This window comes from Ornithorhynchus anatinus, chromosome 6 (assembly GCF_004115215.2).
Source record: "Ornithorhynchus anatinus isolate Pmale09 chromosome 6, mOrnAna1.pri.v4, whole genome shotgun sequence".
Classification (NCBI taxonomy): domain Eukaryota; kingdom Metazoa; phylum Chordata; class Mammalia; order Monotremata; family Ornithorhynchidae; genus Ornithorhynchus; species Ornithorhynchus anatinus.
Genome location: NC_041733.1, coordinates 48,006,830 through 48,030,449, shown reverse-complemented (window position 1 = coordinate 48,030,449; position 23,620 = coordinate 48,006,830). Strand labels below are relative to the sequence as shown.

Sequence of the window (23,620 nt, the reverse complement as noted above, 5' to 3'; positions counted from 1 at the left end):
CTGTCAAATACTAATAATGATAATAATTGCGGTATTTGTTAAGCACTTAGTATGTGCCAAGCACTATTCTGAGCACTATGGTAGATAGAAGATAATCAGGTGGAAACAGACCGTGTCCAACCTGATTGGCTTTCATCTACCCCGGCGCTTAGTACAGTGTCTGGCACCTAGTAAGCGCTTAACGAATACCGGAGTAGCGGCCTGGTAGCCAGAAGGCCCTGGGTTCCAATCCCAGCTCCGGCATCCGTCTGCTGCGTGACCTCATTCATTCATTCATTCATTCATTCATTCATTCGTATTTATTGAGCACTTACTATGTGCAGAGCACTGTACCAAGCGCTTGGAATGTACAATTGGGCAACAGATAGAGACGATCCCTGCCCAGTGATTATCGACTGTAATCGACCTGGGGTGAGTGAGTCACTTCACTTCTCTGGGCTTCGGTCACCTCACCGGTCAAACGGGGACGAGGACCGTGAGCCCCACGTGGGACGGGGCTGTGTCCCACCCGATTAGCTTGGATCCACCCCAGCGCTTAGTACGGTGCCTGGCACATAGTAAGGACTTAACAGATACCGTTATTATTATGATTACCACCAATTCGAGGGATTCCCTAACCTCCGCCCTGCTCCGAGGCGGAGGTCCCCCGGGTTTCGGCAGACCCTCCTGTCTAACCGGCCTTTCCACCCCTGAGTTTATCAAACCAGCCCTCGGCCCAAGTCACGCCGAATTCCAGAGCGAGAAGGAAAGCTTGGCCTGAATAGGCACGGGCCCTCCTCTTTTGCTGCTTCCCAGATGGTCTTCCCTCCCTAAGGATGGAATGGATTCCGCGGGCTCCGAGCCGACCCCTCGGGGAAGTCTGTAATGCTTGGAGAAGACCCAGAGACCCCAGGCGGATGAAACTGGGGTCCGGGTATTCTCCTCTTGCTCTGCGCTCCCGTCTTCTCGCTTTCCCTCTCCCTGCCTCTGGGCTTCCTTTCAACTCCCCTAATAAGAATAATAATGATAATCGTGGTATTGGTTAAGCGCTTACCGCGGGCCAGGCACTGTACTAAGAGCTGGGGTGGAGATGAGCAAATCGGGTTGGACACAGTCCCTGCCTCACGTGAGGCTCACGGTCTTAATCCCCATTTGACAGATGAGGTGACTGAGGCACAGAGAAGCGGGTGACTCGCCCAAGGTCACGCAGCAGGCAGAGATGGGAAAACCACACCGAACGTTACCCCTCCCATCCCTGGAAAGCCCGAGGATGCCCCCCTACCACAGGCCTCGAGGATTTTTCCAGAGCCAACCGCTCCGAGGGGCCGGTTGGGGTTCGCCCGCGAACGAGAGGTTTCCCCTTCTGTTTTCGAGCGTTTCCAAATCTGCCCGCGTCCGCTTTGCTCTGGGACATTGGCAGAGTTTGGCTGCGGGAGGTGGGGTGGTTTGGAATTCTGGGTGACCTCTCCCGATCCAGTGGAAAACTCCTCACTGGCGTGTACCCAGGTATTCGGAAGAGGCAGGACGGCGAGCCGTTTCGGGCTTGAAACGGATTGGCTAAAAAGCGAGCGAAGCGGTCTCTGGAGCCTCGGCTTTCTCCGCAGGCTAAGCGGACCCTTTATTCAAACGTTACGAGGGTTGGAATGGAGACCGGTTTCTGCAATCCTTGTTTTCTCTGACATCTTTATTTTATCTTTCCCTTTTCAAGTCATATTTTTTAAAGGGCATCTGTTCAGCGTTCACTACGTGCCAGGCACTGTACTAAGCGCTGGGCTAGATATGAGCTCATCAGGTGGGACGCGGTCTGTGTCCCACATGGGGCACGCAGTCTTAATCTCCATTTTCCAGAGGAGGTGACTGAAGCCCAGAGAAGCGAAGTGACCGGCCCAAGGTCACGCAGCGGACAAGTGGCGGGGCCGGGATCAGAACCCGGGTCCTTCTGACTGCCAGGCCCGGGCTGTAGCCACCAGGCCATGCGGCTTTTTCAGTCAGGGGAACCCTCTGAAGGGTTAAATCATTTTCTGCACAACCCAAGTGATGAAACTGTAAACCGAAGCTCAAGTGGCCCAGCGCAAACCACCTCGAAAATCAAAAGCAAATGTGTTTCTCCACCAGCAGATCCAAAGGCTGCAGTTGGGAGCTAGAATTTCAGATTACTCTTGGTTTCGTCTTCAGCATCCTATACCGTAAAACGCCTTTTCTTCTTCTGCTCTCCTCCTCCCTCGCCCCTCTACCCAAACCCAATTAATCTGCGGCGATCCTGCAGAAATAAGTTATCAATTAGCACCGGTGGCTCACGTTATTTTGTATTTTCTTTACCAATTGTAAAATGGGCTCCTTTCCTTTTTCCCTCATGCGTTTGCAGGGATTTGGCCGCACGGGCTGGGTTCTAAGCAGGCATCTCCAATGGATTGTCTTCCCCGGACGGGCCCGGGGAAGAGGGGAATAAAGCATTCTTTTCTCTCCTTTCTCCCACCCGTCCCCGAGCTAGCCTGGACTCCTGCTGGACTCCAAGCTCTTCTGTTTCGCCCTTGCATTAGGATTTACACCCTTTATTCGCCCCTCCTGCAGCCCTACAGCACTTATGTCCATATCCCTAATTCACTGATTTTAGCCTCCGTCTCCCTCTCTAGTCTAGGCTCCTTGTGCGCAGGGCAACGTGTCCACCAATTTTGTTGTTTTGGACCCTCCCAGGTGCTCAGTACAGTGCTCTGCCCACAGTAAACGCTCAATCAACACCAATGACTGCTTGATTACGGTTTCCGCAGCGTTGACCCGCCAGGAGAGACCTGGCGGCATGAAACGGGGAAGTTTATGAAGCCCTTTGAATCACGTCCTCTAGACTAAACGCGTTGAGGGGCTAGGTCATCCTGTCTCACGCGCTTAGTACAGTGCTCTGCACACAGTAAGCGCTCAATAAATACAGTGATTGATTGTAGGTGGGGAACGCACCTAGCCGCTCTGTTCTATTGTCTTCTCCCAAGCATTTAGTCTTGTACTCCTCACTCAGTAGGAGCTCAATAAACACCATTAATTGACGCTGTGGCCAGGGATCGTTTCTACCAACTCTGTTATAGAGTCCTCTCCCGAGCGCTTGGTCCAGTGCTCTGCACTCAGTAAGCACTCAATAAATACTGCTGATTGATTGTTTGGGGTGGGGGCTGTGTCCAACCTGATTAACTTGTGCCTACCTCAATGCTTAGAATAGTGTTTTAAACAGAGCAAGCACTTAAACCCCTCTCAGGGTGGCACCTGGAGAGTTTCCAATCCTCTACCAGTCTCGACTTGGGGAGGGAGAGTGAAGCAGAGGCCTGTCCATTCCATTCCCAGCTTGGCCAGTGGCTAGCGAGTGGCAGGCAATCGCTACGAGTCAAAACTCACCCGTGCCGGGCAGCAGCATCAGGGGAGAGAGTCGAGGGTGGAGACTCAAGTTGACTGCGCGGAAGCAGGCGATGGTCAGCCACTTCCGGATTTTTCCCAAGAAAACTATGGATCCACTACCGGAACCATGGCAGATGGAGACGCGGGGCGTTCGGGAGAGATGTGTCTGTGGCGTCGCTATGGGTCAGAAATGACTCGAGAGCATAAGACGAGACAGAGCATTTAACAAATACCATAAAAGAATGGGGGTGGATCACGTCCTCATTTTGACTGTCCGGACCGAGAATGGTATTAAGTACTTACTCTTTGCTAACCACCGAAGTAGGTCCCTAACCGTGGGGGTCCCTCAAGGCTCAGTTCCGGGTCCCCTTCTCTCCTCCCTCTACACCCACTCACTAGGAGAACTCATTCTTCTCCCATTGCTTCAACTCCCACCTCTATGCGGCCGATTTACATCTCCAGCCCTGATCTCTCTCCCTCTCTCCAGGCTCGCATTTCCTCCTGCCTTTGAGACGTCTCTGCTCGGATGTCCTCCCGTCACCTCAAACCTAACATGTCCAAAACAGAGTTCCTTATCTTCCCACCCAAACCCTGTCCTCCCCCAGACTTTCCCATCACCGTAGATGGCACCGCCATCCTTCCCGTCTCACGAGCCCGCCACCTTGGCGTTCTCCTTGACTCCTCTCTGTCATTCAACCCACATATTCAATCCATCACTAAATCCTGTCAGTCCCACCTTCACAACGTAGCTAAAATCCACCCTTTCCTCTCCATCCAAAGCGATACCACATTAATACAATTGCTCATCCTATCTCGCCTGGATGACTGCATCAGCCTCCTCGATGACCTCCCAGCCTCCTGTCTCTCCCCGCTCCAGTCCACGCTTCACTCTGATGCCAGAGTCATTTTTCTACAAAAAAAGTTCGAAGCATGTCACCCCGCTCCTCAAAAAACTCCAGTATCCCGTATCCCATCCATCTCTGCATCAAACAAGACTCCTCACCTTTGGCTTTAAAGCAGTCCACCACCTTGCCGCCTCCTACCTCACCTCACTTCTCTCCTTCTACAACCCGGCCCGCACACTTCTCGCTGTGCCTCGATCTCGCCTCTCTGGCCGCCGACCTCTCGCCCACATCCTGTCTCTGGCCTGCAACGCCCTCCCGCCTCAAATCCAACAGACAATGACTCTCCCCGCCTTCAAAGCCCTTATTGAGGGCCCATCTCCTCCAAGAGGCCTTCCCTGAATAAGCTCCACCTCTCCTCATCTTGCACTTGCTTCTGAGTCGCCCTGACGTCCTCCCATTTGCTCTTCCCCCCTCCCAGCCCCATACCACTTATGTCCACATCTGTCACTTTATTTATTTGTACTGATGTCTGTCTCCCCTACTCTAGACTGTAAGCTCACTGTGGACAGGGAATAAATCTATTTATTGTTGTGTTGGACTTTCCCAAGCGCTCAGTACAGTGCTCTGCCCACAGTAAGGGCTCAGTGACTATGACTGAATGAATGAATCCAAGACCAACAGATCAGAGGCAGGTGGAATAGTGTTATTATTAATCATGATAATAATAATGGTATTTTTTAAACGCTTACTGTATGCCAGGGACTGTACTAAGTGCTGGGGTGCTCACAGTCTCAATTCCCATTTTCCAGATGAGGTAACTGAGGTCCTGAGAAGTGAAGTGACTTGCCCGAGGTCACACAGCAGACAAGTGGCGGAGTCGGGATTAGAACCCATGACCTTTTGACTCCCAGGCCGGTGCTCTATCCACTATGCCATGCTGCTTCTTGGTTCTTGTCCCCCATTTTAACAGGTAGAGAAAGCGAAGCACAGAGATGTGAAGTGACTCACCCAAAGTCTCGCAGCAGGCAGGCAGCAGGGGCACGAGTGGAATCCAAGTCTCCCAAATTTCAGTCCTGTGCTCTTAACGCTAGCCTGCATTATAGAGACCATGATGTGCTGGGGCTGGAATTGTGTTCTTTACCTTACAGGGACCAAGTTATACATCGAAAATAGGGCTACTTCACAGATGTGTTTTTTCCTCACAGCCTCAGACGTGATCAGATTAGCAGTGGGATCGTCTTTTCCTCTCGACTGTGAGCTCGGTATGGGCAGGGAACGTGTCTATCAACTCATTCATTCATTCATTCATTCATTCATTCATTCATTCATTCATTCAATCGTATTTATCAAATGCTTACTGTATGCAGAGCACTTTACTAAGTGCTTGGGAAAGTAAAATAGAACAATGAACGGACATATTGCCTGCCCACAGTCAACTTACAGTCTTGGTTGTACTGTATTTCCCGAGCACTTAGTACAGTATGAGAAGCAGTGTGGCCCAGTAGAAAGAACCTGGACTTGGGAGTCAGAGGTCATGGGTTCTAAAACCGCTCCACCACTTGTCAGCTGTGTGACTTTGGACAAGTCACTTCACTTCTCTGGGCCTCAGTGACCCCATCTGTAGAATGTGGATTGAGACTGTGAGCCCCACGTGGGACAACCTGATTACCTTGTATCCACCCCCCAACGCTTAGAACAACGCTTGGCACATAGTAAGCGCTTAACAAATGCCATCATCATTATTATTATTAGCCTGCACACAGGAAGTGCTCAGTAAATACCAATGATTAATAATGTGTCTTCCCCTCTGGACTGTAAGCTTGTCGTGGGCAGGAAACATGTCTAGCAAATCTGTTGGACACACTCCCTAACCCACACGAGGCTCACAGTCTAAGTAGGAGGGAATTTAAGTTTTCATCCACAGTTTTTCCTGATTTGCTCTTAAAGTTACTGAATTAAGAGGACCAGAAAGATTAGAAAAAAACCCTGTTGCTCTTCTTGCCCTTCAAGAATAGTTTTACATCCAGTCCTCCATTACATAATATCATCTTCCACTAGTCATTCATTCAATGGTATTTATTGAGCGTTTACTGTGTGCAGAGCACTGTCCTAAGCTCTTGGAAAGTACAATTCAACAAGAGAGAGAGACAATCCCTGCCCACAGTGGGCTCACAGTCAAATCAAGCAGCCTGGCCTAGCGGATAAAGCACGCGACCCGGGTCCTAAACCCGGGTCCGCCACTTACCTGCTGTGAGACCTTGGGCAAGGCTTTTCACCTCTCTGTGCCTCAGTTCCCTCAACTTTAAAAATGGGGATTCAACCCGTTCTCCCTCCTCTTTGACCGAGAGTCCCATATGGGACAGGGACTGTACCTGGCCTGATAATCCTCTATCTCCCCCAGTGCTTGGAATGGTGCTCGACACATACTAAGCGCCGAGTACCATAAGAAAACAAAAACGAGTTCGTTGCCGTGAAGCTTTGACCGAGAAGTGATGCTATTTGTTTAACAGGAGAGAATCACACTTTTCTATCAAGTCTGGGGGCTTTTTAAACCGCCCCGAGAAGATGCCTCAAAGTTTTATATGTTTTCCAACAAACACATTCGTCCGACTGTTGAAAAGACTGTGCGTTGGGGCGGGTGTTCTTTGCCATATTTCAGTGCTTGGAAATGCAGACTGGCAATAATTATTCCAAAAGGTCCATTTACCACCCCCCCCCCCCCCCGCCCCCGCTCTCCGTCGGATTTAATCACTTACGAACGCTGGCTACTTAGGCACTTTGTCCAAAGCTCTGACAGATTTAGAACACCCTCTTGACCTCTTGCACTGCTAGAAAATAGAGGAAGCGGGGAAGGACTTTTTTTTTCCTTTTTTCTCTGCAGAACAGAGCTGAGCGAGTGGGTGGCTCTAACGCCTTTTTCAGAGACCTTGCTTCGAACTAAGAGAACCCAGATGGCTATGTGTGATAAGGTGTTTGGGATTATTTTCAATTCTCAGCAGTGGGTGTGTGTTCTGGGGGTGTGTGTTTGTGTATATGCTTGTGATTGTGTGTTTACGACTACATGAAGAATCCCTTTTGCCGTAAGGGGAAAAGTCATTCTGAGTCTTAAAGAGAAATCGAGATGTTGAAATGCATGACCTTGGACAAGTCACCTCACTCCTCTGTGCCTGTTTCCTCAACTGTAAAATGGGGATTCAATACCTGCTTTTCGCTCCTACTTTGTGAGCCCCACGTGGGACAGGGACTGTGTCCAACTTGATTAGCTTGTATCTATCCCAGTGCTTAGCATGGTGGTGGATACATAGTAAGCGCTTAATAAATCCCATATTTTTCGGTTTTTTTGAAGTGCCACTTATGGGAAGCAGTGTGGCCTAGTTGATAAAGCCCAGGCCCGAGAGTCAGAAGGACCTGGGTTCCAATCCCGTCTCGGCCGCTCGCTTGCTGTGCGACCTTGGGCGAATCACTTTACTCCTCTAGGCCTCAGTTACCTCATGTGGAAAATGGGGATTAAGACCGTGAGCAGTATGGGACGGGGACCGTGTCCAACTGGATTAGTTTATATCTATCCCAGCACTTAGTACGGTGCCTGAGACCTATCGAGTGCTTAACAAATACCTTAAAAAATACAAATACGATGAATAACTGCTTTATGAGGGAAAAGGTTTCTTTGATATTCATGTATATTACAAAGATCTGAAAGACTGCATCTCACAGGCAACCTTATCATCACCGTAGGTGTAATAATAATAACTGAGGTATTTGTTAAGCACTGACTATGCATTGAACACTGTACTAAACCCTGGGGTAGACACAAGATCGTCAGGTCGGATACACTCCCTCTCCTACATGGGGGTCCCAGTCTAAGGGGAGGGAGGACTGTATTACACTCTCTCCTGCTCTTAGTACAGTGTTCATTCCACAGTAGGCATCCAGATCAGAACAATGATTGATTGATTGATGATGATGGAGATGGTAATGGTATTTGTTAAGCGCTCACTATGTGCCAAGCACTGTCCTAAACGCTCGGGGCCATAGATGAAAAGATATGGACTCTCCGGACTTGGGAGTCAGAGGCCATGGGTTCGGATCCCAGCTCTGCCACTTGTCAGCTGTGTGACTGTGGGCAAGTCACTTCACTTCTCTGTGACTCAGTGACCTCATCTGTAAAATGGGGATGAGGCCGGGGCCCCAGGGAGGCCTGCCAGCTGTGGGACTGTGGGCAAATCACTTCACTTCTCTGGGCCTCAGTTATCTCATCTGTAAAATGGGGATGAAGACTGTGAGTCTCACGTGGGATAACCTGATGACCCTGTATCTCCCCCAGGGCTTAGAACAGTGCTCTGCACATAGTAAGCGCTTAACAAAGGCTATCATTTTTATTATTAAATAAAGCCAATCAGTGGTATTTTCAGAGCACTAGATTAAATGCTTGGGAGAGGACAAAAGAGTTAGTCATAATGCTATGTGCTAAGCTCTGGGATGGATAGAAGATAACCCGGTCGGGCACAGTCCCTGTCCCACTCGGGGCTCACAATCTAAGAGGGAGAGAGGACAGGGATTGAATTTTACAGAGGAGGTGACTGAGGCACAGAGAAGTGAAGTGACTTGTTCAAGGTCACAAAACAGACAATGACAGGGCCGGGATTAGAACCCAGACCCTGTGACTCCCGGGCCCGGACCCTTTCCACTAGGCAAAGCTGCGTCTCCTCTTCCTCCTCCTCCCCTTCCTCCTTCCTTTAATGACATTTGTTAAGCGCTGACTATGAGCTACGCAGTGTTCTAAGCACTGGGGAGAGACAAGTGAATCAGGGTGGACGCAGCCCCTATTTCATGGGGGGTGCTCACGGCCTTACTCCCCATTTTGCAGGTAACTGAGGCCAAGAGAAGTGAAGTGACTTGTCCAAGGTCACACAGCACACACATGGCAGAGCTGGGATTAGAACCTCCGATCCCCAGGCCCGGCCTCTATCTACTAGACTGTGCTACCACTAGAGCATACCACATCCCCAATTTTATCTTTTCAAGTTTAGGAGAACATACCTCTAAGATGATGGATTTGTGTTCTTTGAAGAAAATGAAATATGACCTAGTTCTAATTAAATTTGATGTGGAGGTGGTGGGAGGCAGTTTTGCCCTAAAAACCTGCCGCTTCTTCTCAGAGAAACTCTTAAATATTCAACCGAGGTAGAAGCCATAACAATTCGGCTCAGTGCATTTTTTAAAAATCTGCTCATGTTCTTGGAATTAAATACAGGGAGGATTGGGAATGGAAAAGTTAATAGCTAAAAAAGGAAGGATTTACTTAGAAGCCTTCTTTATAATTGACTCTTAACGATAGGTTATGAAGGTCATCAAACCTTTCTTTTCTTTTTTCTGGCATTTGTAAAGCGCTTACTACGCGCCAGAAACTGTACTAAGCGCTGGGGTAGATATAAGATAAGCGGGTCGGACACAGTCTCTGTCCCGCACGGGGCTCCCGGTCTTGATCCCCATTTTTCAGATGAAGGAATCGAGGCCCAGAGAAATGAAGTGATTTGCCCAAGGTCACACAGCAAGCAAGTGGAGCTGGCGGAATTAGAACCCAGGTCCTCTGACTCTCAGGCCTGGGTTCTTTCCACTAGGCTACACCGCTTCCCTTTATCATTTATCGCTTAGGGATTTATCATTGTTTCAACTCCAACTAGCGCCTCCAGAGAGTGACGGAGATGTCAGGGTTTGATTTCTAAGAGATAATGAGAGATGATTTTCCTTCTAAATTTAGAATACCTTTCTTTTCATTCGGCGCAAAAGCTCGGAGCAAAAATCCGGAGACATTACCTTCTTCCCGTGTTTATAAATGCTCACATCTCATCGCCTAATGTTTTCACGCGTAGTGGGAATGGATCTTAATCAGTCGAATCTGGAAAACAGATCAGAGAACAAAAACGGAGTCACGTGAGAGAAACCGACAAAGGAGAGCCAGTTTCGAATCTTCAAATTGATTTCGAGACATCTGTCACATGATGGATGGGATGTATTCAGTGCTTGTGTCACTTTCACCGTAAATATCGTTGTCTAGAAAATAAAAATGAGAAAAAGCAGTCGCCCCTCGAGGTTCTCGCCGGAGCTGGCTGTGTGGATCGCTCAGTTCACTTGGGTTCTGTTGATTTCTGGTTTTCTGCTAATTAATCCACGTGGATTATTCGTTCCTTCATTCAGTCGTATTTATTGAGTGCACACTGTATGCAGGGCACTGTACTAAGCGCTTGGGAGATTACAATATCACAATAAACAGACACAGTCACTGCCCACAACTAGTGGATTAATACCAGCGTCACTGGGTCAGAGCAATGTCTAGCAGACAGCAGGCACCAGTAGAACTGACTCTGCTAGGTTCAGGGACAACCAATCTAACCATCAGTGGTATTTCTTGAGCGCTTACTGTAGGCTGAGCACTGTGCTGAGCGCTTGGGAGAGTCCAATACAGCAGAGTTGGTAGTTTCCTCTCTAGAACGTCAGCTCCTTGCGGGAAGTGAGTGTGTCTAGCAACTCTGTTATACTATCTTTGAGTGCTTAGTACAGCGCTCAATACCAATTACTTATTACTCCATACCAATGATTGATTGATAGGCTAAATCAGCCCCTGCGTGAAGAATTGTGTATCAGTTCCTGCCAGCTTTGGAGATTAGTGCATCAACCAATCAATTAGGCAATTAATGATATTTATTGTTTCGACCCCAGGTCTTAGAACAGTGCTTGATACTTAGTCAGCACTTAACAATTACCGTAAAACAAAACAAATAAAACAAACAACAAATCCAGTCCATTGCTCTCAGCTGGTGCTCGATCTGGTCTGATTCATTCAATAGTATTTATTGAGCGCTTACTATGTGCAGAGCACTGTACTAAGCACTTGAGGGAAGACAATACAACAATAAACAGGCACGTTCCCTTCCCACAATGAGTTTACTGTCTAGAGTGGTGCTCAGGGAGAATCCCAGTAATACCAGTGGGGAAATACGCCAAAGATTAATGTTAGGAAGACTTGCTATGAAGAGCCTGGAAAAAGTCATGAAATGTGCTGATGTAACAATTGCCGCAAAATTACAAACTGTCAACTCTGTGGTGCTTCGAGTAAGAATGTATGGATCCAAAAGCTGGACGGCGAAAAAACAGGATAGAAAGAACATCGATTCTTTTGAAAAGTGGTGTCAGAGAAGGCTTTTGTGAATTCCATGGACTGCCCGGAAGACAAACGAATGGATTTTGGAGCAAATTAGACTAAAGTGGTCTTTGGAAGGCCAAATGACTCGACTTAGGTTAGCGTATTTTGGACACATCATCAGGAGGACTGCTTCTCTGGAGAAGACGCTAATGTTGGGAAAAGTCGAGGGAAAATTTGGAAGAGGTAGACCGGCCGCTAGATGGTTAGAGACCGTAACAAGGATAAGGGAAGAACCGTTAGAAAGGTTGCGGATTATGGCGGAGGACAGGACGTTCTGGAGAAAGAATATCCATGGAGTCGCAATGAATCGGAAATGACTCGATGCCACTTAATAATAATAATAATAATAATGATGATAATCATGATAGAGATGGGCTAAGATCCCTCAGCGCAGTCCTAATGACTGGCTCTCACTCCATACCTGTTCTCCCTCCCGCTTAGACTGCGAGTCCCATGTGGGACAGGGACCTAATTAACCTGTGAAGCAGCATGGCCTAGTGGAAAGAGCACGGGCCAGGGAGTCAGAAGACATGGGTTCTAATCCTGGCTCTGCCACATCTGCTGTGTGACCTTGAGCAAGTCACTTCACTTCTCGGTGCCTCGGCGACCTCATCTGAAAAATGGGGATTGAGATTGTGAGCCCCATGTAGGACAGGGACTGTGTCCAACCAGAATTGCTTATATGCACCCCAGCGCATAGTACAGTGCCTGTCACATAGTAAGCACTTAACAAATACCGGTATTATTTTTGTTATTATTATTATTATCTGCGATTTGACCTTGGGCAAGTCACCTCACTTCTCTGCGCCTCGGTGACCTCATCTGTAAAACGGGGACTAAAAGTGTGAGCCCCGGGTGGGACAGGGACTGCGTCCAACCGGATTACCTTATATCTACCCCAGCACTTACGACAGCGCTTGACCCATTGTAAGCATTTAACAAATACCATAATCATTATTATTATTATACCTACCCCAGTGCTTAGAACAGCGTTGGACTCGTAGACTAAGTGCTCCCCAAATAAAATGAAGATTACTCTTACAAGGAGAGAAGTGCCATCCTCGAGGCTTTCTGAGAGGAAAACTCGTAGGAGGAGGTCAGCCGAGTCTGTAGATTATTCAGTTGCTTAACCCAAACACTAAAACCCTGTGTCTTTGGGTCCTGATTAGTGACGGTTTAATAAAGTCACCGCGAGTCCAGCGGATGGCATTTTTCACCTTTCCCAACGTTTCTATGGCCACGGAGACTGCGATGGGCCACGGAGACCGAAGCCAGTGCCCGATCTTTTAAATGCAAATCTGGGAAGCGAGAGGGTCCGATTTTGCCCATCGTCCTCGAGCTTCTCTTAAAATGTGGACGGAGAGGCGCTTTGCATTCTCCTTTGGAAGACAAGCTGGGGGGCGGTGCTTCCATTCTCCGGTTTCTGTGCTGAAGCGAGGGGCGAGGCAAGTCAAGGGTGAAGGGAGGGAGGGTCTTTCAGAATAACAAAGGACGGAGAGAAAAAAAAAATCTTCCCATTTTGAGGGCTGCGCTTTTGGGGTTGAACCAGAGACGTTCCTTCCACTTGATTAGAGAAGAAGGCTAAAGGGGTGGGGGCGGGAGCCGCTGGAGTGAAAAACTTCCCAGTCCTTTCCCGAGTTATTATTTATTTATTTCGTTCTTTGGCGGCAGGGAAAGTATGTCTAATCAGCCTCAATTCAATCTTTCACGGTGAACTCACATTGTGGCCGACGCACTTTGTGTTGGCTGACCAGTCCAGGCGACGCTGAGGACACGTGAGAAAAATGGTGAAGACCGTAGTGAAAAATGATGACCGCCTTTGGTTCGCCAGGAGCTGAGACAGGCTGTTGACTTGATTTTCATGGGAAGACTCACCGAGGCCTCTTCACATCTTCGGGGAGGTGATAACCCACACAGCTATCGTTGTGAGGCGGTTGCGTGCCCCGGTTTGTCCGAGAGACCCGAGTTCTGAATAGAGAAAAGAGGCCCCTCTGTCTTGGCGTCGACTCGCTGCCCTTCCTCGAGGTTCCGGAAAATCTCACCCCCTTTTATTTCTTCCGTCCTCCTTCAAGAAGCCCCGGGTTTGAGGGAGGGGAAATGTTCACGTTCGAACGCGGTGACTCGAGCGTGAGGAGCGTTTCGACGTCTCGGAAGCGAACCGAGGGGGAAGGCAGGAATTCTCCGTAGACGTGCCGGGAGAATAATAGCCGGAGGGGCGGTTCCAAGCTCGAAATGTAAGTTGGCTTTTCCGAGAAATGACATCGCAATCTAGACGGTGACCCAGGCCCCTGTTTTTGTATTCCTTGAGAGAAGCAGGGCGGTCCGGCGGGAAGAACTTCGGCCCGAGAGTCGGGAGTCCTGGGTTCTACTCCCGGCTCGGCCGCTTGTCCGCTGTATGACCTCGGGCAAGTCACTTGACTTCTCTGGCCCTCAGTTTCCTCACCTGTAAAATGGGGATAAGAACCCAGTGCTATTATTTTTGTCTTTATTCTTCTTATTGTCACCTGGTCCCAACCAACGTCTATTATTTCCGCAGGCTCAAACTCTTGGCAAAGTCTCCTTGCTGCCTTGGTGTGACTGGCCTCCATTTATGAGGGGGAAACTGAGGCACAAATCTTATCTTGTAGATTTTGAGCCCCGGGGCAGGGCTGTCCTAATCACAACGGTGATACTTCTGTCACACAGCAGGCCAGTGGCAGAGGTGGGATTAGGCACCTCTGGATCGTCAGCTCCTTGAGGGCAGGGATAGGGTCTCCTAACTCTGTTTTACTTTCCCATGCGCTCAGTTCAGTGCCCTTGAGAGGAGGAGTCAGCTCCTTGAGAGCAGGGATTGTGTTTACTGACTCTATCATCCTCTCTTAAATACTCAATCCAGTCCTCTGCACACAGATGAGAAGCAGCATGGCCTAGTGGATAGAGGCTGGGCATCAGAAGGACCTGGGTTCTAATCCTGGCTCCGCCACTTGTCTGCTTGGTAACCTTGGGCCAGTCATTTCACTTCTCTGGGCCTCACTTTCCTCATCTGTTAAATGGCGATTAAGATATGAGCCCTGTGTGGGACAGCAACTGTGTCCAACTCAATTAGCTTATATCTATTCCGGCGCTTAGTACAGTGCCTGGCACACCGTGAGCGCCTAACCGACATTCTAAGAAAGAAGAGCATATCGTAAGCTTCTTGAGGGCAAGGATCATGTCTACTCGCTCTATTATCCTCTCCTACGCATTCAGTCCAGTGCTCTGCACACAGTAAGGGCTCAACGGATACCACCGACGAACTGGTCGACTGACTGAAGTCAGGCCCCCCGGCCCGCCGACACCGAGCCGGGCGCTTAGCACAGTGCTCGGCACATAGTGAGCGTTGAAGTCATCCTCCCATTTGGATCCAGATGTGCCATAATTCACATCAGGGCTTTGCTTTGGAATTGGACTGGGGGAAATGAAATCCTGGAGCCCGCCGACATTCTTTCTCTTCATAGTCCATTTTTTCCCCCAACCCTCTGTTGCCGAGTTTTAGAGGGAATACAGTAAGAGACTCTTCCCTCCTGTAGGTAATTCAGTTCAGATGAATCCCTCTCCGGGATCGGCCCTGGAAGCTCTGGGAAAAACCATCTGGAATCGTGGGATTCCAGACGTCTACTCCATTCGCGAGAAAGAGCGTGGCCCGGTGGCTAGAGCCCGGGCCTGGGAGTCAGAGGACCTGACTTCTAATCCTGGCTCTGCCACTTGTCTGCTGGGTGATCTTGTGCCAGTCACTTCACTTCTCTAGGCCTCAGTTCTCTCATCTGGAAAATGGGGATGAATTATGGGAGCCTTAGGTGGGACGGGGGCTGAATCTTGTATTCATTCAATCGTATTTATGGAGCACTTACTGCGTGCAGAGCACTGTACTAAGTGCTTGGAAAGTACAATTCGGCAACAGATAGAGAATCCCTACCCAACAATGGGTTCACGGTCTACCACAGTGCTTAGCACGGTGCCTGGCACGTAGTAAATGTTTAACGATTGTTGTCAAAAAAAATTCCTGTTTCTAGACTGGTATCAGACAGAGGCGCAACGTGGCTTAGAGCCCAGGGTTCTAATCCTGGCTGTATCACTCACCTCTAGAATTGAAGCTCCTTGAGGGCAGAGAACAGGTCTACCAACTCTGTTGTACTTTACTCTCCCAAGCGTTTAGTACAGTGCTCCGCACACAGGAAACACTCAATTAGCACTTACTTGGAGAAGCAGCGTGGCCTAGTGGAACGAGCTTGAGCCTGGGAGTCTGCAGGACCCGAATTCTAATTCCGGTTCTGCCATTTCTCTGTTTTGTGTTCATGCCTCGGTTCCCTCATCTGTAAAATGGGGATGAAGGCTGAGAGCACCAAGAGGGACATGGACTGTATCCAACCTGATTAACATGTATCTACCCCAGTGCTTAGTACAGTGCCTGGTGCAAATTAATCATAAAAAAATTAAATGCCATTGATTGCTGCTGTGTGACCTCGGACAAGTCCCTTAACCTCCCTCGGCCTCGGTTTCCTTTTCTTTTCATCGAGTTTTAGATCTGTTCTCTCTCCCTCCGAGACCGTGAGCCCCATGTGGGTCAAGGACTGTGTCCAATCTGCTTATATCTACCCCAGCGCTTAGTACAGTGCTTGAAACAGAGGAAATACTTAATAAATACCAACTAATTAGACGATTAATACGAGTAATAAAAGCTACAGAAATAGAGACGAGAACAAGGCACAGCCCTTCAGACACAAAATTTTCCTGTGAGAAGAAAATGTATTTTCCCATGAAATAATTAATATGAACCACCGCCCCCAGCATCTAGAATAGCGTAAGTAATAGCTTCGTGATAATTATAGGATAAATTAAGTGCTTCGCGGGAGCCAAAGCACTGTGGTAGCTACAGATAATAAGACTGGACACGGTCCCTGGCTGACGTGCGGCTCACGGTCTCAACCCCCATTTTTCTGAAGAGGAAACTGAGGCACGGAGAAGTTAATGACTTGCCCAAGGTCACACAAAGATCAGGTCTCTCGGATCTGAATCAATCATTCAATCGGCGGTGTTTACCGAGTGCTTACTGTGTGCAGAACACTGGGTTAAGCGTTTAGGAGAGGACAATAGAACAGAATTAGTAGACTTGTTCCCTACCCACAGTGAGCTTACAAGCCTATAAGAGGAGACGGATATTAATATAAATTAATAAATTACAGATGTGTACATAAGTCCTGTGGGACTGAGGGAGGGGGAATAAAGGGAGCAAATCCACAGTGCTTAGAACAGTGCTCGGCACATAGTAAGTGCTTAACAAATACCCCCCCTCCCCCAAAAAGTGCAAGGGTGATGCAGAAAGTCTTCAAAGATCTGGTTTCTATGGAGGGGGAGAGAGTTCCAGGCCAAGGGGAGGATGTTGGAAAGGGATCGGCAGTGAGATAGACAAGAATGGGGTATAGTGAGTAATAATAATAATAATAATGTTGGTATTTGTTAAGCGCTATGTGCAGAGCACTGTTCTGAGCACTGGGGGAGATACAGGGTCATCAGGTTGTCCCACGTGGGGCTCACAGTCTTCATCCCCATTTTCCAGATGAGGTAACTGAGGCACAGAGAAATGAAGCAACTTGCCCACAGTCACACAGCTGACAAGTGGCAGAGCCGGGATTCGAACCCATGACCTCGGACTCCCAAGCCCGGGCCCTTTCCACTGAGCTACGCTGCTTCTCCTAGCGCTAGAAACAGTAGTACTGGTGCTAGAGGAGCGGAGTGTGTGGGCTGGACTAGGAGAGCAGCGAGGTGAGGTAGGACGGGGCGAGTTGATGGACAGCTTTAAAGCCGACGGTGACGAGTTTCTGCTGGATGCAGGGGTGGACGGGCAACCACCGGAGGGTCCTGAGGAGTGGGGAGACGAGGACTGAACGTTTTTATAGAAAAAGGATCCGGGGCAGGAGAGTGTAACCGTGCTCTTTCCACTAGACCAACTCGAGAGATTAGTGACTAAAAAATACCTTCGTCCGAAAATTCTGCGTTCGAAGAATGGAATCGTTGGCACTTCTCTCCCTTGGACGGTGGACGTATTTTTACTCCGTTTGCTGAACGAGCCATCTGGCTTACTGAGAATAATGAGGTTCTCATTTAAAACCCAGGGCCATAAATCAAATACCAGCAACAGCGTGAAGAAATGAGTTCATAGCATAAAATAACATACGGCATTGTCCCAAGGGATCCTCTTTTAGTGTAAATATGACATTTTGGTCTCAAGATGGTGAAACGTCTTTTTCCTTAATGAAGGCCAAGTTGAAGCCTTCTGCGCTTTTATTTAAGTTAAAAGGGGATTTGGGAAACTCACCTTTTCTATACAGCTGAAGCCAAGCAGCATGGCTTAGCAGAAAAAGCTCGGGCCTGGGCGTCAGAGGACCTGGGTTCTCACCCCAGCTCTGCCAAGTGTTTGCGGTGTGATCAATCCATCAGTTGTATTTCCTGAGTGCTTACCGTGTGCACAGCACTGTTCTGAACCTTTGGGAGAGGAAAATATAACTGAGTTGGTCGACACATTCCCCACCTACAATGATCTTACAGTCTACAGACAACAAGCTTGCAGACTAGACCATCTTGGGCAAGTCACTTCACTTCTCTCTGCCTCGTTCAGTCGTATCAACTGAGCGCTTACCGTGTACAAAGCACTGTACTAAGTGCTTAGTTGCTCTGACTGTAAAATGGGGATTCAATACCTGTTCTCCCTCGTATTTAGACCGTGAGCCCCTTGTGGGACAGGGACTGTGTCTGACCTAATTCATATCAGCACTTAGAACAGTGCTTGACTCATCGTAAGCACTTAACACATACCATTTAAAAAAACACAAACATTTTCTATTTCCCAAGAGTCTAGTTCAGTGCACTTCACAAGCTGGTGGTCAATAAATGTGGCTCCTACTATAAATGCTACTACTTAGACTATCAATCAACCCATCAATCAATGGTATCTACTGAGCGCTTTCTATGTGCAAAGCACTCTACTAAGCACTTGGGACAGTACGGTTCAACAGAGTCGGTAGACGCATTTCCTACCCACAACGTTTGCATGTAAATATTCTCGGTCAAACAATCAGTCTGTCACATTTATTGAGCACTTACCTGTGTTAGGCCTTTGGGAGAGTACAAACAACCATATAACAGATACGTTCCCTGTGCCTTATGAGCTTAGAGTCCAGAAAGGGAGACAGACATTTTTATAAATAAATAAATGACAGCCCTGGTCCTAAGTGCTGTGGGTTGGGGAGGGGGTGAATAAAGGGAGGAAGTCAAGGTGACGCAGAAGGGAGTGGGAAAGGAGGAAATGAGGGCTTAGTCAGGGAAGGCCTCCTGGAGGAGATGGGCCTTCGATAAGGTTTCGAAGATGGGGAGAGTTACGTCTGCCGGCTATGAAGAGGGAGGGCGTTCCAGGGCAGAGGCGGGATGTGGGCGAGGGGTCGGTGGCGAGACAGATGGGATCGAGGTACAGTTAGTAGGCTGGCATTAGAGGAGAGAAAGGTGCGGCCTGGGTTGGGGTAGGATAACGCTTCTTTTCAATGGAGCAGTCCCTCTATTTGGGGCTAATATAATCCATTTTAGATCGTAAGCATCTTGAGGGCGGAGGCTAGCCTTTTCACTCGAATGGCTATAGCCAGCCAGAAGCGGGTGCCTAATGAATGCATTATAATGGAGAGGGTTTATTCTGAGGAGTTTTATATTCACACCGTGCCGGTGGATCGAGCCCAAAGAGGAATAACAGCCTTAATCGATCAATCAATCGATTCGATCATTCGGTCGTATTTACTGAGCGCTTACTGTGTGCAGAGCACTGCGTTAAGAGCTTGGAAAGGACAACTCGGCAACAAATAGAGACGATCCCTACCGAACAATAGGCTCACAGCCTAGAAGCGGGGAGACAGACAACAAAACAAAATCGATAGCATTTACTGAGTGGGTACAGAATGCAGAGCATTGTACTGAGCGCTTCGGAGGGGCCAACACGACAGAGCTGCTGGTGGATGCGTTCTCCGCCCACAAGGAGCTGACAGTCTAGAGGAGGACACAGGCATTAATCATTATCATCTCCCATGGTATTTTTTGAGCGCTTACTGTGTGCAGAGCACTGCACTCAGCACTTGGGAGAGGAGAGTACAACGGAGCGGGAACACAAGTTTCTTGCCCACAACAACAGTTCTCTCCGTATCAATCTCCGCAACTCCAGAGAAGCCTTGGCAACCTCCCTGAAGCCTGCCCCCAATCATGTGAAAACGAAGAACGGCCAAAATGGAGCGATGATATTCTAAAGAATTATTGCCGTATCGTGACTTCATCCTAAACAAAGAAACTATTCACCGCCTATTAGACATGAATTTAATATCTATCTGCTGTTGAGTAGCCCAGACTCAGGCTTTGTTTGTGCCTACAGTGTTCATCAAAAATTCCATTAGCTTAATCCCTGTCTGGTGCTAATTTTGCATTGTCAAAGAAATGCAATAAAAATGCCACTTTTTTTGGTTTATGATATTTGTTATGTGCTTACTGTGTGCCAAGCACTATTCTAAGCACTGCGGTAGATGGAGGTTAATCAGGGTGGACACAGTCCCTGTCCCATATGGGGCTCACAGTCAAAAGCCCCATTCTACAGATGAGGGAACTGAGGCACAGAGAAGTGAAGTAATAATAGTAATAATAATTCTGGTATTTGTTAAGTGCTTACTATGTGCCAGGCACTGTACTAAGCGTTGGGGTGGAGAGAAGCGAATCTGGTTGGAAACAGTCCCTGCCCCACGTGGGGCTCAAAGTCTCAATCCCCATTTTACGGATGAGGGAACTGAGGCACAGAGAAGTGAAGTGACTTGCCCAAAGTCACACAGCAGATTAGCGGCAGAGGCGGGATTAGAACCCAGGTCTTGCTGAGTCTCAGACCTGGGCTCTTTCCACTAGGCTACACTGCTTCTCTAATTGCGCAGGTTTCTGAAGATGTTTCCCATGACTTGGATTTTCAGTAACTTCTTTCTCCCAAGAAGACATCAGTATACTTGTGAAACGTTTTTAGAGCCACACTGGGTATCGCCCCCCCCAATGCTTAGAACAGATAATAAGCGCTCAACAAATATCATCAATATTCTTCTTCTTCTATTATCCAGCCATTTTGATTCCTCATCCACCATCTCAACACCCAGTGGTTTCATCTGTTCATTCAACTTGGTATTTTAATTTTGGTTTTTCCACTTTTCAGCTGTACTCGGCATTTGGGAGAGGACACGGGAGTTATCAGACATGATCCCTGCCCTCTGACGTTCCCAGGAATCTGTGATTTACACGGGCTCTCTATCAAACCAGCATCTCCCTCTAAACCGAAAACCGTGGGCAGGGAATGCGTCTGTCGCATCGTTATATTGTACTCTCCGAAATGCCCAGTCGAGCGCTCTGCACACAGTGAGCTCTCAAAACATACGCCTGATGGTTGGGTGATGGGCCGAGTGACAAAGGGCCGGGTCACTTTTTCATTTCTTCTGTTTGCTCCTCCAGGGTCTAACGCAGTGCTCTGTACACACGAGGCACTTTATACATGTCGATGACGCCGATGATGACTCTGGTAATGGTGGTGGTGATGGTGGTGGTGATGGTGGTGATGGTGGTGATTGGAGTGATGAGCGTGGTGGTGATCATAATGTTGATAACGTTGCTGATTAGAGCAATGACGGTGGTGGTGATTATAACGATGCTTCCGGTGATAACGGTGGCGGTGACGATGAGGATGGTAGCGGCCGCGTTGACTGTGACGATGATGGTCCTTCAACCCGTATGTTCAATCCATCGCGAAATCCTAAAATCCATCGGGAAAATCTGCCCTTTTCCTCCCCATCCAAACGTTACCCCGTTCATCCAAGCGCTTATCCTATCCCGCCTTGATTACTGTATCAACCTCTTTGTCGACATCCCAGCTTCCTCTCTCTCCCCAGTCCAGTCAGTACCTCGCTCTGCTGCCCAGATCATTTTTCTCCTGAAACTTACAAGTCACTGTTTCCTCTCTCGAGAGCCTCCAGCGGTCGCCCATCCACCTCCGCATCATACAGAAACTCCTCATCATCGGCTTTAAAGTACTCGGTCACCTCGCCTCCTCCTACCTCACCTCGCTACTCTCCTACTACAGTCCAGGCCGCACACTTCCCCCCTCCAATGTCAACCTCACTGTACCTCATTCCAATCTCACTGTACCTCATTCTCATCGATCTCGCCCCCGCCCTCTGCTCCACATCCCGCCTCTGGCCTGGAACTCCCTCCCTTCTCCTATCTGACAGACAGTGACTCTCCCCACCTTCAAAGCCATATTGAAAGCCCAACTGCTCCAAGAGGCCTTCCCGGATTAAGCCTTCCTTTCCTCTCCTTCCCACTCCCTCTGCGTCGCCCTGACTTGCTTAGAGAAGCAGGGCGGCTCAGTGGAAAGAGCACGGGTTGGGAGTCAGAGGTCGTAGGTTCTAATCCCAGCTCCGCCACTGATCAGCTGTGTGACTTTGGGCAAGTCACTTGACTTCTCAGTACCTCAGTTATCTGTAAAATGGGGATTAAGACTGTGAGCCCCACGAGGGACAACCTGATTACCTCGTATCTACCCCAGCGTTTAGAATAGTGCTCGGCACATAGTAAGCGCTTAACAAATGCCATCGTTATTAATACTATTCATCCCCGCTCCCAGCCCCGCAGCACTTAAGTATATATCTGTAATTTACTTATTTATATCAATATCTTTCTCCGCCCCCTAGAATGTAAAATGACTGTGGGCAGGGAATGTGTCTACTATATTATTGTATTGTACTCTCCCAAGCACTTAGTACGGTGCCCTGTACGCAGTAAGCGCTCAATAAATTCAACTGACTGGCAGACTGATGGTGGTCATGGAGGTGACCAGTAGACTATGAGCCCGTCATTGGGTAGGGATTGTCTCTCTCCGGTGCCGAATTGTACTTTCCGAGAGCTTAGTACAGTGCTCTGCACACAGTAAGCGCTCAGTAAATACTACTGGATGAATGAATGAATATGACTGAATGAATGGTGGTAGATAATAATGGTGGTGGTAGTAATAATAATAATAACGATGGTATTGGCTAAGCGCTTCCTATGTACCGAGCACTGTTCTAAGCGCTGGGGGGAGATACAAGGTCATCAGGTTGTCCCACGTGGGGCTCACCGACTTCATCCCCATGTGACAGATGAGGAAACTGAGGCAAAGAGATACGAAGCGGCTTGCCCAAGGTCACCCAGCAGACAAGTGGGATTAGAACCCACGGCCTCTGACTCCCAAACCCGGGCTCTTGCCACTAACCCACGATGTTACCTTAACCACTAGACAGCAGGCAAGGAGGGTGTGGTTGAGTGTAGAATCATTCCTCTGCTGAGAAACTACAGCGCAAGTCCATTTCACTCCACACATCCTTCTCCGCAGAAGGAAACTACAAACACTTCTCAAGTGTGGGAAATATTCAGAGAAGCAGCGTGGCTCAACAGAAAGAGCCTGGGCTTGGGAGTCAGAGGTCACGGGTTCTAATCCCGGCTCTGCCGCATGCCAGCTGTGTGACTTTGGGCAAGTCACTTCACTTCTCTGTGCCTCAGTTACCTCATCTGTAAAATGGGGATTTAAACTGTGAGCCCCACGTGGGACAATCTGATCACCCTGTATCCCCCAAGTGCTGAGAACAGTGCTTCGCACATAGTAAGCGCTTAACAAATACCACCATTATTATCATTATATAACTAAAAGTAGACATAACTGTAGTAGTAATGGTGTTTATCGAGCCCAGATTATGTGCAACACACTGTGCCACGCTCTTGGGAAATTCAAAACAGGTGATACCGTAAGGAGCGAGATAATGCCCACGATAGTAATAGGAATAATGACGATGGTATTTGTTAAGCGCTTACCGTATGTAAAGCACTGTTCTAAGTGCTGGGGTAGATACAAGCTAATCAGGTTGGACACAGTCCCTGCCTCACACGGGGCTCACAAGTCTTAATCCCCATTTTACAGATGAGGTAACTGAGACACAGTGAAATTAAGTAACTTGTCCAAGGTCACACTGCAGACCAGTGGCAGAGTTAGGATTAGAACCCAGGTCCTTCTGACTCGCAGGCCCGTGCTCTATCTACTAGGCCATGCTGCTTCCCTAATCTGTGTCTAATCTAATCTGTGTCTAATCTGTATTCTGTGTCCCTC

At 48.5% G+C, this 23,620-nt stretch overlaps 1 protein-coding gene and 1 long non-coding RNA gene across 2 annotated transcripts in view; one reads left to right on the top strand and one right to left on the bottom strand.

Moving 5' to 3' along the window:
• The window catches only part of FAT4 (FAT atypical cadherin 4), a 139,618-nt gene that overhangs the window by 8,688 nt on the left and 107,310 nt on the right, over window positions 1-23,620 (top strand).
• On the bottom strand, window positions 5,122-13,783 carry LOC114812875. Its single transcript, XR_003760494.2, has 3 exons — window positions 12,383-13,783; window positions 10,023-10,104; window positions 5,122-5,297 (listed from the first exon to the last, which is right to left on the bottom strand). It is a non-coding gene; the product is annotated as an uncharacterized LOC114812875 (long non-coding RNA).